The sequence below is a fragment of the Microtus ochrogaster genome, chromosome 8, assembly GCF_000317375.1.
Source record: "Microtus ochrogaster isolate Prairie Vole_2 chromosome 8, MicOch1.0, whole genome shotgun sequence".
NCBI lineage: Eukaryota > Metazoa > Chordata > Mammalia > Rodentia > Cricetidae > Microtus > Microtus ochrogaster.
In genome coordinates, this window is record NC_022015.1 from 4,265,841 (window position 1) to 4,278,108 (window position 12,268).

The window sequence follows — 12,268 nt, forward strand, 5'->3', positions numbered from 1 at the left end:
CCCCGGCGCGCCCTGCCAGTCCCGGGAGCCGGCGAGGCTGGCCTGGGGCGGCCCGGTGCGGGAGCACCGCGGGGAGTACCGGCTGGAGCAGCTCAGGGGCGACGGCCCAGCGTCCCGAAGTTTGCCGCGCCAGCTCGGGCGGCCGAGGTAAGTTGCGCGCGGGGCGGACGCGGGGGCGCGGGCTGCCTAGGCGTCACCGCAATCGGTGCTTTGTGTGCGGCTCCCGGGGCTCTCGGAGGGGAGCGGCCGCTCCGCCCTGCAAGTTGGGCCGCAGCCCCGCGCGGCAACAGGCGGCCCCGCTCCTCTCTTCTGCGCGCCCCTCTTCTCCCGCGTTCTTCTCTCCCGCGCTCCTCGCTCCTTGTCCGGGAAGCACCGAGTTCCGCGCGATCGCGGGTGGGGAGAGCGTCCGGTGCGCAGCCTAGAGCCTGCAGCTCGGCGACTCCCCCGGCGCCCTGCCCCTTCGGGGTCCGCGCCGACCCGGGCTCCTCCTCCCCGGAGATGAAAGAGGGCTCTCTCGCCCTTGCCGCCTCTCCAGCGCTGCCGCCGCCGCCGCCGCCGCCGCTCCAGTGCACATTCAAGTGGAAAATTTTCAGGAGTCAGCAGAAACATTGTGTCCAAAAAAGACTGAGTCGCAGTTACCACCAAACCCGGGAGCCGACTCTCCCTGGAAAACTTCCCCTCGGTAGGAAATACTGGGGGATTTGTTTGTTTATTGGAGGAGAAACGATCCCCAGGAGGGCAAAGAAATCTGGGGACACTTTTAGCCTTTGTTCGCGGCAGCACCACTTGTTTTCAAAGTCCAGAGGCCCGTTTGAAAGAAAGTTCAACTTCTAGGAGTTTTTCTTTCTTTCTTTTTTTTTTTAAATTTATTTCTTAAAAAAAAATCAAAGCTACTTTCCAAGAAGTCGAAAACAATGAGGGGTCCACACTTCTTCCCACGAAAATAAAACCCAGACCACAGTTTTCCTCTCTTTTTAATCGTCTTTCTTTTTAAAGATTTATTTAAAGTTGAATGGTGTCACCCGTATAAAAATATTTATGAAACAATGAAATACCAGCCACCAGCGTTTCTCAGGAGGCTTGTTAAGTTCTTAGAAGCTGTCTGTGATTTACAGAAATGCAAATTGATCTCAGTCAGCGCTGGAAACTTACGGACAGATATTCCAGGAATCGGGAGCGTAGAAAGGCCGGGTTTTAAAATAGCACATTTGAAAGGAGCCGAGGCCCTTGGGGCAAAAAGGTCTGTAAATACGATCAGATTTCAAAATAGTGAAAAGGAAAATATTTCAATTCCTACAGATAATGCAAAGTAACAGAACTCAGTCTCCTCCCCGCCTTGTGGCCTGTATTCGTTCTGGAAGTTTAGGTGGTCTGGTGGCATCGGGTGTGCTAAGTACCTGCAGGTGGTTCCCCGGGTGGACAGATCCTTCCCGTTAGGGAGATGCGATCTACCGGGAGCCAAGGGGTGGCTTGTCTGTGCAAGCCTGAGCTCTCGGGTGGGGGCTAATCTGCCTTGAGACTGGGGCTGGGAATAGTCCTCAGGCTGCACAGACTGTGCCAGGGGCTTCCGCCTTTCAGCCCAGTCTGCGCTTTTTTGTGAATAGCAGGATCTTTGGGCCCAGGCACATCTGAATGCTTATAAGGGTCAGACTTAGATCCAACTTTGGTAAGAACCTTTCCTCTTTAGAAGGAAATAGTAGAGCCAGTTACAGCGCGGCTCCGGAAAGACAAACGCGTTTACTTGAACCGTTGTCGATAGCAGGGTTTTGAATTGTTGGTGATTTTAGGGGAAAGGCGTACTTTTCTAATCTCCATGTTTCCATAAATGGTCACAAGATATTTTTGTGTAGTATTTCTTTGGATGTGTAACTGTGCTGGACTCTCAGGTTTCAGGTTTTCAACAGTTTACAATTCTTTTATTTGCTGTTGGTATAAGAAATGAACTGATAAGCTGTCTCTGTTACTGGGTCTTGTTGATGTCCTCAGTAAAACCATTTTATTTTCACTTTAATGGCAAGTATTGTTTAAACTGCAGACTTAGGGAAATATTAGAATACTTTTCATGTTTTTTTTTTTTAAACAAGTTGAAACAAAGCCAGAGAAACACTTTGCCTTTACAAAAGAGTTAAAAAAAAAAGAGGGGGGAGGGAGAGGCTAGAATCTTTGTGTGAGTTTCTCCTTCCTAGGTTTCTTTATAGACTCTGGGCACACTCTGGGATTATTGGAAGTTTTGTACAAGCAAAGGCTAGGACTTATGTATATAGTTAGTGACCTTTAATCTGAAGCAGGCAGACATCCTAGCATAGTCTGACCCAGGCTGCAGAAACTCTGAATGAGTAACTCTCGCTTGTTCTGTGTACAGTGTGCGCTTTCTCGCACTGTGAAAGGGTGGGAGTGGGCTTTCAAGGGTCACCTGGCGGGGAGTCAGCTTCCTGCCCCTCCTGCTTTCTCTCCCCTGCCCATTTGCTGTATACAGCTGGAGTTAGATGTTCACATACTCAGTTTGGGTCCTGCGTCTTCTGATTAGAGAAAGCAGAAAACTAAGAAAAAAAATGAGTTCATTAGTCCATAACCAGTGTTGATTTTAGTTGGTTCTGATATACACAGACGGAGATGTAAGAAGGTATATCTTCATGGGACTCTCTGGGGAGGAATATCCTTGTAGTCACTGGTCCAGACTGCATTTCGCATCATACTGTCTGTGGACAAGTCTATAACAAGAGCAGTTGAGAGACCGGAGACCCCAAGCATGAGACAAGCCATTAGCAGCATTACGGAGTTGCCTGCTTTGGAAATGGATAGATCCCCTCCGCCCCTAATCCATGGCGATTTTTATGAGAAGAGCCTGGACATCTGTAGGATTGTTTTCCTCTTTAATCTCATGTGTTACGGGTTAATTGTGAGCATAATTCTACTGCTTGCAAATGGAAATTGTGATGGTGTCTTATCACCACAGAGGTCGGCGCAGATAACTGTGTATGATCCGGCGGGCCTAAAAATAATGACCCTAGCCACGCAGAAAAATTAGGGCTCTCACTTCGAAGCTACCATTTTTGGTGCTTGAATTCTGTTTTCCAGCAAAGAAAGTATGAAAGCAGAAAAAAAGTATACATATGTATTTCTGAGTTAGAGCTGTGCCGAATCTGTTGAGTGGTAAAACTTTGAGTAGAGTCTGACCCCCCCAACCCCCAGAGGTTTAAGAAATACTGACTAAAGCAAGCGTTCACCCAGTTTTCTCCCCTAAGCTGCAAGAAGACATCGTTTTTGTTAATCAAGGCAGGCCCAGCTTCTCTTTCAGAATTCGGTGCCTGGAATTGTAGGCTGCTTGTGCACTGCATCTGAACTCAGCATGAAAAATACATTGTTGCTTACCCTCATTGGTTAACATAGGCTGTGCTTGGCTGTCTGGGCATTGGTGATGGCTGCCACCATGTTTTTTAGCTTTCTGTTGCCTTTTCTTAGCCGTAGGGCTTTAGGTCATCTTATTTTGAAGTTGGGACCTAAGTCATGTAGTATCAATATGCTTTGTTTCATATTCATCAGGTACAGGATCAAATTGGGTCTGTCCTTAGTGGCATCTCAGGCCTGGGCTTTTGGATAGACACTAATCTAGACCCCGTTGTGCGGCAGCTGTTGTGCCTCTCTGAACAGGGTATTCCATGCTTCTGGCTTCCAGGACATAGTGTGTAACTGGAATATTTTGGTTCTTCGTTTTTTGGACGGTTTTTGTTTAGTTTCAAAGCTGTGAACCTAGTTGCCAGTCCTTTGAGGCTCTTTTTTATGGGCTTCCTTAGTGCTGTCCCATGTTCGAACTTGAGGTTGAAATGTGATCATTTCTTCAGAAATCTTCAGTTTTTGCAGTGGGGCAGAGTAGAGAATTTTGAAATGTGTATTTTTTTTCCCTTGGTCCAAGTGAATGGTAAGTCTTGGTTTTGCAGGGCAGGGATTGGGTCAGTGTTTCCCACGGGGTGGGCTACTCTTAGATACCAAGGTCCCATTTTGTTCACTTATGCAGTTGGGTGTCTCAGGGTGGTTTACACACACACACACACACACACACACACACACACACACACATCTCTCTACTGATTGTATAATGGGGATGGCTCTCAGAGAAACTGTCTCTTCAGTTTCGTGGCAGCCTAAGGGAGGGCTCTGCACCCCCCACCCCTACCCCTATTTCAAGCTGATATTTGTTTTCCTGGTGCTTTCCATATTCACTCTAGTTTTCAAGGCTCCGTCCTGTGATTTCATTCGCTTTTTTTTCTCATTCTGAAGCTGATCCCATGCAGCCGACTTTCAGCCTACTGTATAGTAGAGGATGATCCGGAACTCATGATCCTCCTGCTTCTTCTCTGCAGACTCTGGATTACAGGCTGGCTGGGTTTATAGCCTTGCTTGGGATCAGACTCCGGGCCTCATGCATGATAGGGAACCCCTGTAACAAGTGAGCCTTATTGTCAACCCTGTATTAACTTTTTTTAATTGGGAAAGACGGTGTTGGAAAATGAGCTTAGACTTAAATGTGGACTAATTCACTGATGAAGAGATTAAGCATCCGCCTCTGCAGGGGGACGTTCTGGGGACTCACAGGATCTGGCGGGTTTGGACGCACGTGCAAAAGATGACCAGCTCTGAGGTCTGAGAGTACACGGCAGCACTGATGGGTCCTGAAAAACTGCTGCTGATGGCGGGAAATGCTAATTATGTGAGAATGCACTGAACTTGTATTCTCTGGAATGAACTTTAAAAAAAATACATCACTGTGCTGCCTTTTAAAAAAATATAGGCACAGCATTCTAATTATCATAATTCAGTTCAGCTTTGCTCTTGGATGGAGTTCAAGTGCAATCTCAATTTAACTTGAAAGGTTTTTTTTTTTTTTTTTAAATCTGAGAATGTTTCAGAAAATTTGAGAAGTTCATCCAAGATCCAAGACTGTTGTCCACTTAGGTGTGGGGATGGCGGTGGGCAGAGAAAACCAGTATTCACTTTGTAGTATTCTGCTGTGGGTGTTGAGGGGGAGCTGGCTGCCTCCATTTTTGCTTTCAGTCACCTCAGGGACTGTCACCTGATGCTCCAGCTGCAGCGTTCTCACAGCAAACCAGTGTCTTTTCTCTAATAGATAGTCAATTGGATAGATGAATATTTTATGATCTTCTGCAAAGACAGGAAAATCTCTAGGAAAATAGGAAGACACATGAATTCGTTTGACAAAAGATCCTGTCAATCTTTCATGCCAAGCCTTTGGAAGGCAATACCTGTTTGCCTTCACACCATGACTTCCTGATGGCTTTGACAGCATCCATCCCAGGGCCCCATAGCCTACAATTTTTCTATGACCTTGTTATCTTTTTCAAGGAAAATGAAGTTAATGAAGAAAGGACAACTTAGATGCCCTGAATCCTGTTGCCGAAGTGCAGAGAACCTGCAAACACCAAATGACTTCATTTGCTCTGGCCCCGTAGAACTGAATTCACTTCCATAGTGGTGGAATAAAAGGAGCTAAGCGTTTTAAATAGCCACTCCCCGAGGCCCGCCTGGCCCAAGTGTTTTTTTGAGAAAAGGGCATTGTCTGCTCCTGCGCTAGCTGGGAGCCTGCCTGCTCACCCTCCCCCCACCAGCCATGTTCCAGTTCTGAAGTTGACATCTGCTTTTCTTGTTCACCTGCTCTGTCCCCACTCACAAGTGCATATGCAGCGCACACATGTGCGTTCTGCAGGTAGCCCTGGTGTCTGACATGAAGTGTGTGTGGTATGTGTTTCAAGTCCCCACTAGGGGAAACACAAAGTTAATGGCACAAAATGAAATGTAAACACCATAGCGGCCGACATGCCTCTGCTGCTGGGCTCCTGTCCCACAACGGTGCTTTCTGGGCAGGCGAGCCTATTGTTGTGGCAGCAACAGGCAGCAGAAGTTGGGGCACCATATGGCCCATGAGGGCCTCAGATAAGCTGTCTAGTGAGTCAGCTTATCAATAGCACTTTGATATGCCTCATTTTCAGATCACCCATCACCCGGCCTGGGGTGTGCTTGGGTCTCATTCCAAAACCATTGTGAGCCCATGTTTCCATTGGAAGGATCTCGTTCAGTCCTTTACTCCCCGGCTGCCTCCTCATTCGGAGTCTACCGGAGACAATGGTGGTGAAAGTCAGCTCCCATCAGCTAAAGGGACGCTGGTGCCGCCCTAAAGTCCTCAGGTGTTGCCATCGATAGACTGGCAGAGAGCAGGCTGTCAGTACTTCTTTCATATTGGCAGAGCCCAGAGGTCCCCTAATTCAGAGTTGGCTTTTGTTTTAAGTACCGAGGAGATAACATTGCTGCTGTTTCTAGTCTGATAAAAGGGTTCTGCTAGATATCCAGAAAACCTCCGTAATTTTCTTTCACCTTCATCATGAAGTGCAAAAATGATTGACATGTGTGTCTGGAAGGGCCGCCTGTGATTTGGAGGCAGGAAATGACTGCTTTTCATACTCAGGAATTGTTAAGAAATGCTTCTAGAATTTCACTCAGGTGTCCAGTAAAAGCTGAATCCGAGTCAGAATCACTCCATTGCTGAGCGGCTGGAGCTGCAGGGCCCCATGCACACGCTGGATGGTTTAGGACACTTGGCCATGCACATGACCACTGGTTTATCAGCTCCTGGGCAGATGTTTTTGCCTCAGTTACACATGCCTGGGAAGCCAGGGTGATACCTTTTCCCCATCACCTCCACCTGTATGGGTACACCCACCCTTGAGACCCCTCTCCCATTTTCACATTTTGCCATTTGTGTTTGTAACTAAGGGCATGAAGACCTGTTTAGTGGCTGATTCAGGGTTCTTCCTTCTTCATGCCCAGGTCAGCCTCTAATCCTGCCTATGTCATTAACACCAGCATAGAGACTGAAGGGCTGGACCTCTCATTGCTCTCTGATTCTAAACCTCTCTGAAGATGGGAGGGGACCATGTTCTATTTGTTTCTCTTTTTATCCTCTGATCGAGTCAGGGTGAGTGATTTCTCAGTTATCTGTGAGGCTGTGTGTGTCTAGGAATTTAGAGGAATCTTCACGGAACTAAAAAAGTGTGCACAAATCTTTTTAAAGCTATTTATTAGTATAGATTGTGTGTGTGCCATCTTATTGGCCCACATTTTTGTACAAAAGAAGCAATGAAACAACCTGGACCATCCTCTCCGTGTCTGCCATCGCCAGCTCCCTGGAGAGCCCTGTAGCTGTTTGCAGATGTGATTCCCAGGGCTGCAGGAGCAGATTTCTGCTCTGACTGCTGAGGTTCTGCTGTTTGAGCAGGGAAGCCTCTAGAGCCCCTCCTGCACGATGGAGCACTGAGGGGTCAGGAGAGTAAGAGCCCAACAGCAGTCTGAATCAGACTCACAGGAACCACGATGCTCAGCTTCCTGTCCTCATGCTTCCTCTGCATCTATCTCGGACACTTGGGCATTCTCCTGATCTTTGTAGAGCTGCTGCTGCCCCTGTGCCTTTGAACAGTGACAGCAACTTGGTGATCAGGAAAAGGAAGCCAGCGAGCAGTCTCTAGGCCCTTCCAAGAAAGACATGCACAGAGAGGTTGTGACAAGTCAGTGGGGAAGGTAGGTGTATCGAATTTCCTGAGTTCTAAAGGGCAAATGTTTATTTTAATATTTTCACTTTTGTGGTGCTAAACATCACACACACACACACACACACACACACACACACACACACACACACTTCCGCTAAGTTACATCCCCAGCCCAGGGGGTGTTTTTACTCTTTATTGTTCTCTCCTCTATCTCAGTTTGGCCTAGACTCACTCTGTAACCTGAGGATGACTTTGAACTGACTGTCCTGTATCCATTTCCTGAGTGATGGGATAATGGGCTTGTGTCACCTGGTTTGTGTGGTGCCGGCAACGGAACCCCAGACTTCCTGCAGACAGGCAGGCCCTCTACCAACTGAGCCTTGCATCTCCAGTGTTTTGGTGCTTGGGTGTGTGGGAATGGGAGAATCGTGGCAAACCTGATCTTCCATATGACTACAGATACTCTTCAGAGCCTGGAGACTGCGTGCAGCCAGTGTGATCAGTGTGAGACAAGCCACAGAGGCAGTAGTGAGCACACCTAAGAATGTCACATCGCTCAGGGTGAGATTGTGTGGAAAAGTGTGGACCTTGATCGTGCTGGGCTGTCTTGGCTGCTATGACCTTGAGGAGATTATTTTCTGACCTTGGGCTTTGGTATCTGCATTTAGAAGTTTCCTCCTCTTATCCCCTCCCTTTTTTGTAGGTCCGGATTTTCCCCTACCTACCCCCCATTCCCCACAGGGTTCCTCTGTACAGTCTTGACTGCCCTGGAACTAGCTCTGTAGACCAGCTGGACTTGAACTCAGAGATCCGCCTGCCTCTTCCTCCCAAGTGCTGGGATTAAAGGTGTGTGCCACCCCCGCCCTGCATGACAAGGTCTTTTTATATAGCCCAGTTTGGCCTGGAATTCATGATCCTTCTGTCTCAGCCTCTGGAAAGCTTACACAAGCCACTACCACCGTGACTGGTGTCTGCCTGCCTGCCTGTCTGGAAATCTAAGCCACACTGCATTGTACCGTGGGCTCTCAGTGCAGGCCAGACTTTTTAGGGATGACCTGGGGTCAGCCTACAGGGTAGCTTTTGGAGAATAGCCAAGGCTGAGGTGGTTCCTCAGAAAACCAGGATCTCATCCAGGCAAGGCTGAAGCTGCCCTGCACCTCTACCCTCATCTCCAGGAACCACTCTCCCCTGTGCAGTGAGTGGAGGGACCCCTCAGGAAATACATAACAGTTGAAGTTCCCTTTGCCAAGTGGTAATAAAGAATTAAATGAATATTCTTCATAAATAGGTAATTTATATTTGTCTGAAAGAAGCCTTTTTGAGGCTTCCATCCTGATTCTGAGCTTGGCGTCTTCAAGTTCTTTTCTTTGCTGACCGTTGTCAGAAGGGGCCTTTTCAAGGGAGATGGCGCCAAGGGCTTGGACCTGCCTGGAATTCCCTGGGGTTCTGAGAGCGCCTTGGGTGGCAGGGAGCGACACTGATCACGCCTAACTACACTGTCCTCTTTGTAATTTTAGTTTTTCAGACAGGGTTTCACTAGTATAGTGGCTGCTCTGGAGCTCACGATGTAGACCAGGCTAGCCTCAAAGTCACAAACTCTGCCTCCCCGCATCTGATCCTCTTGAAACTACTTAAAGTAGGCTGCCTTCTGGTTCCTTACCTGGAAGATGGGCTGAGGCATTGGAGTGATGGTTCCACACTGCAGAGTGGCTGCTCTTAGTTCCCTGGCCCTGTGCTCCCAAAGACTGCCCTGTTGGTCTGTTTCAGGACGCTTCCCTTTTCTCTGGGCCTCATGTACATTTCACATGGTAGGTAATTTGGGTCCTGTGGGAGCTGGGCACAGCCTTTTTCTCTCATTACTTGCTATTTGCATATTCAGGAGGATAGGGCGTTTGTTAAGCGTAAGAGAACGTCTAATTCAAGGTATCCTGGACAAGTGAGCCGACTCCTTGGAAGTCAGATTGCCTGTTGTTTTTTCCTTCTTTTGAATTCTTTCACAATTTCACGTGGGTAGTTTTTTTTTTTTTTTTTAAAGTCAGCTGCTTCTAACTGGTCCTGCTCTGCTCAGATTCTCAGTACACTTCAGGGTGTGTCATTGACCCTGAGTTTTTAAGGCCACTCTAGCTGAACAGTCTGAGCAGTTAAAGCTCTCTCTGTGGGAGCCTGAGCCAGGGACCACCTTCATTTTATCGGCCTCCTTTCCTTATCTCCTCGGAAGCCAGGCGTGGAAGGGTGTGCTACTCCGTCAGTTTCCCAGTCTGAAGACGTTGAAACTGGAAATGTTTGAGGGTGGAGGGTGGTGGTGCCGGACAGCAGCTTTTGCAGACGGGCAGACTGATTGGGCAGCAAGACTTCAAGCTTGACACTGTCTCCGCCCCAGCGGCTCTCCAGAAAGCTAGTGTGCTGTGTACTTTCAGAGGTTAACTTTTACAATGTGTGAGCTGTGTCTTCAAAGTCGTGGGCCCAGGATCCGGTCACTGAACTGACTGGCGTCTGTTGTACCCCTGCCACGTCTCATGAAATTTGTGGTGGTTCAAGCGATTAATAATATTTAGACCTAATGAAAGGAGCTTATATCGGTTTGCTGGGTTTAGTGAGGGGACAGGAAGAACCAGAGGTATTTCCAGTGAAGCATATTGGGTGGAGTCTAGTCCAGTGGTAGAGCCCTGACCCAGTATGTACAAGAACCTGGGTTCATTTTAGCATAATCTGAGCCCTGTGGGTCAGATGCAGGCAGATCTCTGTGGATTCAAGGCTAGCCAGAGCTATGTGAGACTCCATCTACAAAGCATGGGAAATCTTTCACCTCCTGTGTGCTAGTAATGTTACTGGCCCCTGAATGACGGATGCTCTTTGTAGTTACTGATTACATTTATTTACATATTTATTTATGTATTTGAGGGTCTTATGTAGCCAAGGTTAGCATCAGACTTGTTCACCCATATAGCTTCTGGCCCTCCTGCTTCCCCCTAGAGTGCTGAGATCTAACCCAGGGAATTGTGCTTACTGGGCAAGCTAGCCTTCCACCAACTGCTCTGAAACTTGAAGGCATCTAATGAAATGACATCATGAAGGATCAAGTAGATAAAGTCACCTCTGGAAGGCACAGGGGCTACTTGCCCATCACGTCCAGTATGTAAATTGATGTAAGGCGGGGAGGGAGGAGGCTATGTCATCTTTAATTGACAGCTCAGTTTTCAGCCTCTGCTCTGCCTCTGAGGTCTGAACGTTCGTGGGGCCTTTCCCAACTTCGCTTCCTTCAGTCACACCCTGATTGTCTTCCTCAGCACTGTGGCCACTGTTTATAGCTTCTGACGCTTCTGCTCAGTGTGGCTTGCCTTGGCACCCTGTCTTACTCTCAGAATGCCCCAGTTCATAACATGTGGTGTATGGCATTTCTAATAAGGGATTGTCCGATTCCGTGTTTATTCGGCAGAAAGGAGAGTGTCTGGGCAGGAGGCCTGTGTGGCCTTTGGTGTTTAGCTTTGTGGTCTTGTGGAGAAGGAGCAAAGGTCCTTAGACTTCCAGTGCCTCCCTAGCTCTTTAGGAAGACTGCGCTGGTGTCCCTCTCCTTCCTACTGGTGAGGGAAAAAGTTAGTATGTATCACTCCATCCTAGCGGGGTTTTTTTTTTTTTTTTGGATTGTTTTTAAGACAGGGTCTCACTGTGTAGTTTGACTGGCCGGGCTGAAACTCTGCGTAGATCAGACTGGCCCTGAACTCACAGAGATGCGCCTGCCTCTGCTTCCCCAAGGGTTGGGATTAAAGGCCAGGCCTTATCCCGCTGTGCTGTCTCAATTATGTTATTCAGTTCAGTGTCTTTGAGATGCCAGGAGACTGGAGCCTCTGGGTTTGGTATTTGAGCCCCGGTAGCGTGTCTTCCTTGAGGCAGCTGACAGAGAGATGGGCATTGACGGTACGTGCTAGGAGTCTGGGGCTTGTTCCCTTTGCTGGGCTGGAAAGCCTCTGCTATCGTTTCTCCTGTGGCCTCAGCTGTGCTAGGGATGTGGCTCAAGGCCCCAGAGGAGCCAGGCAAGATCTCTGCCATGCCATGGAGTCATGTCCGCAGCCAACCAAAGGGCTTTAGATCTAGTGTGACGTTGGGATGCCTACCCCTGGAGCTGCTGGGGTACCCGAGACGAGTCCTGGAGTCCAAGTCCACACCGCCCCTTTAAAGCCAGTTCACCCCCTTGACCTTTTTAGTTGTGGTAATTCCTGGGCTTCCCAGCAGGAATTTGGGCAGGTAGGGGAGGAGTTCTTAAATACCAGCCATTTAAATGTAAAAGCTCCGTTTGTAGTTAGGCCCAAGGAGAAGCTCCGAGAGGTTTAGTTAGCTTCCTTAGGTCACACAGCCAGTTCTTAGATATGCATGCTAACGAAGGATTTACGATTAATTTACCTGTCAGGTTTTATTGTGGAATTTGAATGAGTTAAGATAGGCTGATGTGGAAACAAAGAGACTTCTCTGTTAATGATTTTGCCTTGGAAAAGGGGCGGTGAACAATACTTTATCTCTGGTGGTTCTATTTTCTCTATCTTGAGTGTAAACGGCTCTGAGATCTTAAAGCAGCTGGGTGTGGCCCAGGGGAGCTTTCCATTTGTCTGGCGGGGGAAGAGCAAAGGTCAGCTCTGGCTTTTGGCTTTAGTCAGTGAGGACCTGAGACTGGCCTTTGGAAGTGGAAGTAGGGGGGGGTTGGGGAGGGGGGTGGG

At 48.3% G+C, this 12,268-nt stretch overlaps 1 protein-coding gene across 2 annotated transcripts in view; it reads left to right on the forward strand.

Annotated features, from left to right (window-relative positions):
* Positions 1–6: 6 nt before the first annotated feature.
* Positions 7–12,268, forward strand: part of Tead1 (TEA domain transcription factor 1) — a 228,957-nt gene continuing 216,695 nt past the window's right edge. For both annotated transcript variants that reach the window (XM_013347686.2, XM_013347687.2), the window contains exon 1: positions 7–147. The gene's annotated coding sequence lies outside the window, so the exon portion shown is untranslated. The remainder of the gene's footprint in view (positions 148–12,268) is intronic.